Genomic DNA, 6,898 nt, shown 5'->3' on the forward strand with positions numbered 1-6,898 from the left:
CAACTTCGGAGGTAATACCCTGGAATCTCTTCCTGTTATAGATGGCTGGAGCTCATAGATATAATGTGATTATTTCTTTCATTAAAGGAACTAAGTAATGTTATTAGATTTGGCTTTTTTTAGTGCATCAAATGGTTTATTTTACCAAGGCAGGAATTATTCTTTTCCAGAAATCCAGGGGTCATTTATTCCACAAAGCACCTTGCGTTTACAGAACAGAGAGACAGCAGCTTTAGCTGTATTTCTTGTGTCTGCTTCCTCATTGCCTGAGTGTGAAAACTTTATTGCTCATTATCTACTGGGCTGTGATGAAGTGACAGATGATTTATTGGGAGCCAAAAACTGTGTTTCAATGGTGAACATTTTTATCCTTTTGTGTTGCAGCCTGCCAACCCCTCTAACTGCTGAGGCAACAAATAAAGAAAACTCACTGCTGGAGGGCCCTGTGACTATCACTCATAAATGTCCACATTTCAGATCTCACTCTGTTTCTAATTTGATTCAATTCCCTTTTGTTGCTTAAAAATTCAATTTGTTTAATTGAGCTGTTTGACAGTAAAATCTGAATTCCATGCATTTTAACCATTCATATTAAATTTCCCTCCACATAGTACTTTTAGTAATGTGCTTTAAAAGAGGTCACTTTAATTTAAATTTGGTGACCTTACAAGCTTATAAAAAGATCTATATGCTATCCTTCTCAAACTGAAATTAAATTGAATAAATGTAAGATAATGTTACAGTAGATATTTCTGACTGAGGTTTTGGAGTCCTGCAGAAATGAAACCTGCACTAGGAAGCCTCAGTGCCCCTTCCAGCCTGTTTTCCACGAAAAACAACAATGATTGTGGATGAAACATCCTGTGATGGGTCAAATTAACCATTAAAATTCATGTACTGAAGTTGCAGGATTAGTTATATTGTTGTGTGTCTTTGTTTAATAAGTTCCCTGACCCTAGCTTGGGTTATTTCTATTTATTTTTAGGGAGGGTTACATAGTTTTTGACATTTCAATGGCTGAGCATCTTTCCCTTTAGGACTAATAAGAAATATTGGAAGCGGCGCAAAGACTTTAAGATTTAGTAAACTTTAATCTGTAAAATTTAATAGCAATCTCCAAGTCATTATGAGTATATAGGATGCAGTCTGGCTTTACAAACACTTTTAAGCAGTGAGTTATGTTCCAAGAATGGCTTTGCTGTGTATCATTACGTCCAGGTAAATGCCAGGATGATGACATAATTGGTAGTTGGGAGTAAAATACAACCCCTGTAAAATGTTACTAAGGTAAACGGAGCGGGATTGTAATTCATTATACATAAACATGACTAGGAGTTATTTATCATTTTATGAAATGCAGAACAACCTGAGCTCACTGGGTTTGGCTGTTTCTTCATTACTTTCCGTGAAATTCTAACGCCACTCTTTTATTTCCCTTTAATGATTTCCCCCCCCTCCCTCCAACCCCACGTGAGGCTCCTTTGCACCATCCTCCCTGATGTTACTTCTGATATACAAAGTCCTAAAAACTGGCCTCATTAGCAATGATATCCTGCCACTTTCAGACACTGACAAATTTATGACTTTGGATTAAAGGTCATATGGGCATTCCAGCCATTAAACCAGCCCCGTTCCACACTACCTGGAACTGGGAGGAAATCCATTTTTGCACACAGATGCCCGCTCTGTTATTTCCTGCTAAAGACATACAGTAATAGTTTGAAAGCAACAAAAGCCTATTTTGTACCTGTTCAGCTTGCAAGTGTGTTAGCCCTAGGCTACTGTTTAACTTTTAACCCTCTTGTTCACACAGCGTACATGCATAAAACTACAATGTACCACATAATGAAGCAAAGCTCCCAACATTTGTTTTAGACTGTTTGCTATAGGACACGCTTCTCTCCGGTCTTAAAATCGGTTTGGAAAACAAAACAACAAAAAACCCCAACCCATCTCACTACGAAATGAGTGATTTTTTTGCCCACGTTTAATAGCAGCCCTGCTATGCTCTCTGCGTATTAACAGGGCTTTCAAGTAAAAAAGAAATAATTCAGCACAAAATGATTTTTGAAGAAGAATTTCTTTTGCAATTCTTTTTCGGTGTCTGATTTTAAACCATTTTATCAAGCTTCCACTATATGTGCCAAACACTCTCTTGTCAGGTGTAGGATGAACTACAGTATAACTGTGAGATATTTCTTTCCCTCATAACAATCTTGAGCCATAGCCCGTGATGAATTATTTGTACCATCACAAGGAAATTCCCCCCTTCTGCACTTAAACCCAGCAAAATTACACACCAATTGTAGCAGAGAAAACATCTGATGTGACAGCTGTATAGCACATGGAGATCCATTGGGCCATTGGTTAATCAGCAGATTTTAATGGTGCTGGGAAATACGTGGTGTCCGGAATTAGAAATGCCTCTGTGCTCTTCACTAATAGGACAAATTTCCTACCTGTAGAGGAAGGATTCCTGCTGTTTAAATGCTTCAAATGTTTAAAATTAAAAGAAAAAAAAAAAAAAGGAAAGAAAAAAATAATGTGGAAAATCTGCCATAATTCAGAACACAAAAAGGAAATCCTGTGGATGAGTCAATTATATGGTTCCTAATGATGGTTGAGCCTGGAGGCCTTGAGCGAGGAGGGGAGGAAACAGGGGAAGATTAACTTGGTTAACCTTCTTCCATTTCCCTGTGCCAGGCAAGTACTTTACTTACTGTATTCCCTCCTCTTTAACCCACTGTAGTTAGGGACAGCTTGAATTTCTACAAGTCTTCCACAAATTTAATGTTTGTTTGCTCTTTGTTTTTCACATCAATAATTAAAATGGTAAAAAGAACCCAACCCTGTGTTGGAAAGTGGGATTTAGGGGGTTGGGTTGTTTCTACCTGTCATCATTAATGTGTTTCATCAGATGCCCAGGAAAATTAGGCTCACAGTTTTCCTAGGCAGCTCATTATTAGGGATATATCCTAGAAATTAGAAATCCCCCCAAGATTAAAAGCAAAGTCTCAGAGGCCCCTGAAGACAGTGGTATCTTTAGCGAGCTAAAGGCCTGGCCAAGTGCAATAATGATAATGATAAATAACCATCATTTATTTTTATACATGCCCATATCATTTAGGACCTCATAGTGCTCCGCAATAAAATCAAAGAAACATTAACTTGAAGTAAACAAATGACAAAACCAACATCAGCAGATGGGCAAATCAACAACAAAAATAAACAAATCAGCAGGTCAGAAGCTCCATTGCAGGGATGAACAAATGGCTATGGAGCAGGGATTTGGGTGGAATATGCAAGAAAGACCAAATGAAGAGTGAAAGGCTGATTGTTCCCGATGTCCCAGTGTGCACAGCACCCTTGGACACCTTTGGATGCTGTTACAGTGCCATTAGTGGCTTTCTGTATTCCAATTAGAGCTTGTGTTTGCTGCATTGTCTTCTTGCTTTTCCCCTAATCCTGAAGTTCCCCAAACACCTCCTGGACTCCTGGTCTGCATGCACAGTTGGATGGAGACACCAGGAAATTTAGACTGAGGTGGACTGTGGGAAGTTGCAAAAATCAGGACTTTGGATATGCTTTTTTTTTTAAAATCTGATTTGGAGATAATATAAAGCAAAAAGGAAAAACGTGTGAATTTTTTTGGACCTTGGTGTGGTGAACACGACTTCCACAGCCTCACGTATCAGGTCTGTGAAACTCTCCCAACATTATTCTCAACAAATTCATGGGCCATAGGTGAGCCATGGTGAGTGTAAGCATTTTTTGTCAAGCCAACAAGGATCTTATTGCTATATGGAAAATATTTACTGCTATTGCTGATGATTATTTATAGTAGGGTTGAACCTAAAACTTTATTTATCAAACAAATGCTTTCTGGAAAATTGTCTTCTCTGAAATTATGGAAAAAAGTCTTCATAACCCATTTAATGATAGAAATTAATGTTGATTCATTATTCTCACTATATAGAAGCCAAAAAAGAGGGACTGTACAGACCTGTCATGCCAAGAGACATGAAACCCACTGACCTGTGATAGCAGAGGATTTTGAGCCAAACATAATCTTTTTCTTTTGTTATTGTTTCAAACCTGTGAAGAGGCTGGAGAGGCAGGGAGGTACCTTCACCTAAGCCTTGTTTGGTCTTGAAACACTAAGAAGCAGGAATGCTCATGGAAGCACTGGAATTTGCTCCTCCTGACATCCATCCTTGTGGCTATTTGTGTTTAAGAACAACTCACTTTTGGAATGTGATGATCATCTGCTGAAGATTTAGCTAGAGAGGGCAAATAAGCATTTGATTTTCTTTAAAAAATACTACCTACAGCCTATATAAGGACAAATTTTAGGTGGGGTAATATTTCAAACTCATTCTGGATTGAGAGACACTTAAAATAAGACATATGTAATTAGAAGCTACTTAAAAACTAGGTTAAAAAATTAACTCTGCAACACAAAAGCATAATTTAAATTACCATCTTCAATTACTGTTGTTATTCCTTCCTTGCTGAAGATTTGTCCTTGCATTCTTGTGTTAACAAGCTTTTACGTATCTGAGAAAAAAAATGAGAAAAAGCACCTGTATTTTGACAGTGAGATATCATGAGCCTGCTAAGCAACCTGTAGTTGCTTTATTTAGATTATTTAACATCACAAAAATAAATAAGTGATGATTGTCAAACAGACAAATATAATACTCTTTAATGCTCTGGAGTAGCCATAAAACCTGACTTGTCCCTGAGCTCATGACAGTAACTTTGCGACTTTGGACATTGTAAGACAGAGAAACAGCTGTTGACAGACACGTTCCAGGTCACAGAACAAGACTGCATGATCAATAAGCTTGAGAGCAAACTTCAGGGCTAGAAATACAACTCCCAACATTGATATGACAAAAGATTCTGCAAGACTTTCTGTGCAGTGAGGGCTTTGTGAGGAGACACCACTAATACTGTGCCACAAAGTCTGCAGGGCTGTGCAAAGACAGGGACACCTTCCACTAGCCCAGGTTGCTCCAAGCCCCATCCAGCCTGGCCTTGAACACTTCCAGGGGTGGGGCAGCCACAGCCTCTCTGGGCAACCTGTGCCAGGGCCTCCCCACCCTCACAGGGAAGAATTTCTTCCTCACATCTAACCTAAACCTACCTTGTTTCAGCATTGAAAGCACTGCAACATGAAAGAACTGAAACAGTTTTGCTTGTGTTCGTAAGCTTTAGGTGTAGACAAGTGATCAAGAAGAAGAAAATATTTTGAATTTCTCAATCAGAATGTTTTGAATGATGCTTCACAGCACTTCACAACCTGCTTCACTTGGCAACCATGTAGGTGGCACTAAAATTGGCATTGGCAGTGCCAGAGTTTCATAGTTTGCAGAGAGACACTTGAAGGAATGAACAGGCAGGTCCATCTGTTGATGGAATTTATGGGAATTGCTGTGAGAGTGAGCTCTCATTTCCCTCCACGGTACACTCCCTTTGCTTTGCTGAGTTTGTGGGCACAGGTGGCCCCTAAATCCATGCTTGAGGGAACTTTTTGAGAGACAGTGAATAGCAAAAGGTGGAAATACTTTATTCCAATGATTTATCCTGAACATAGAGAGTGAGCTTGGTGTTAGATCTAACAGCACCATCACTATACATAACCTTATCAAGGTAAACACTGTGTACAAGAAGGTAACAGCTGAAAATTGGGAATTTACCTTGGGAAAAGCAGGACCCTGTCTGCAGGATGCTGCTACAGCACCCCTAGCCATGCAGCAGCTCCTAGGAGTGCTTCTGTTACAAGGGTTTATTTTCCATGCTGTGTAACTTGGCAAGAGCAATTCTCTCCACACTCAGATTTGGCATTCCTGATCTCAATCTGTATGGAAATGTCTGGTAGATTTAAAAAGAAAAAAAATGAAATTGTTCTGTTTCAAAATTGAAGAAAATAATAATAATAATAAAAAGGAATAAAAGGCTGTTTTCTCTCTGCTTTTTAGTGCTCCTTGTCCTTCTCTCCTTGAGACCTAAATCTGCAGGAGCTTTGTACATGCAGAACCTCTTCATGGTTTAAGCCTAACTGAAGTTTGGGTGTCCAATATTTAAACATTACTCAATATTAAAACAAGATGCAAATCTAGCTTTGACTTTACATTCAAGTTCTTGTACTTTCTCTGAGTTTGGGCTGATCACACCTGAGGTCTTGGGTTAAATTCAACCCAATAAAAAGTGTTATGTTTTATTTTTAAATTGGGAAGGTGTTATATATGTTTAAGCTTCTTAGTACGGTGAGACTGTAAAAAAGACAAAATCCTTCCTGTTGCTTGATTTTAAAATAGAGTTTTCCTAAAAACCATACAGCATTTTAGGCTATGTTCTTGAAATAACTATTAAAATTATGCCATCACTATTTTGCATGTAAAAGGTTGATTCCATTGAAATAGTTCAGATGTGCAAAACCAAATGCATGTGCCCCATGGCCCATGTGAGCAGGTGACAATGCACAGCTCCCTGCTACCAACCACACTGCATTTCAGCTTTCTGAATGTCATTTTATCAGCAGAACAAACTTGTGAGCTCTGAAATCATCTTAAGCCCCAGACATTGTCAAGGCTTGTACAGATGTTTAGTCATAAGCACCTTGAAGAAGTCTGTAGTTGTGTCATAGAATCATGGAATTGTTTAGACTGGAAAAGTCCTCTAAGACCATCAAGTCCAACCATTCCCCCAACACTGGCAAGGCAACCACTAACTCATGTCCCCAAGTGCCACATCCACACAGCTTTTAAATCCCTTCAGGGATGGGGACTCCACCACTGCCCTGGGCAGCTGTGCCAGGGCTGGACAGCACTTTGGGCAAAAAGCTTTCCCAATATCCAGTTTAACCCCCCTGTAGTGCAACTTATGGTCATTT

The 6,898-nt window shown here is 39.1% G+C and overlaps 1 long non-coding RNA gene across 2 annotated transcripts; it reads right to left on the bottom strand.

The window, feature by feature from the left end:
- Positions 1–2,367: 2,367 nt before the first annotated feature.
- Positions 2,368–6,602, bottom strand: LOC135418463 (uncharacterized). Of its 2 annotated transcripts, none has more exons than XR_010432459.1 (5): positions 6,555–6,602; positions 5,703–5,877; positions 4,480–4,557; positions 4,096–4,280; positions 2,368–2,459 (listed from the first exon to the last, which is right to left on the bottom strand). It is a non-coding gene; the product is annotated as an uncharacterized LOC135418463 (long non-coding RNA). The 2 variants fall into 2 exon arrangements; XR_010432458.1 differs by having other exon boundaries at positions 4,036–4,280.
- Between the last annotated feature and the right edge of the window lie 296 nt (positions 6,603–6,898).

This window comes from Pseudopipra pipra, chromosome 8 (assembly GCF_036250125.1).
Source record: "Pseudopipra pipra isolate bDixPip1 chromosome 8, bDixPip1.hap1, whole genome shotgun sequence".
Classification (NCBI taxonomy): domain Eukaryota; kingdom Metazoa; phylum Chordata; class Aves; order Passeriformes; family Pipridae; genus Pseudopipra; species Pseudopipra pipra.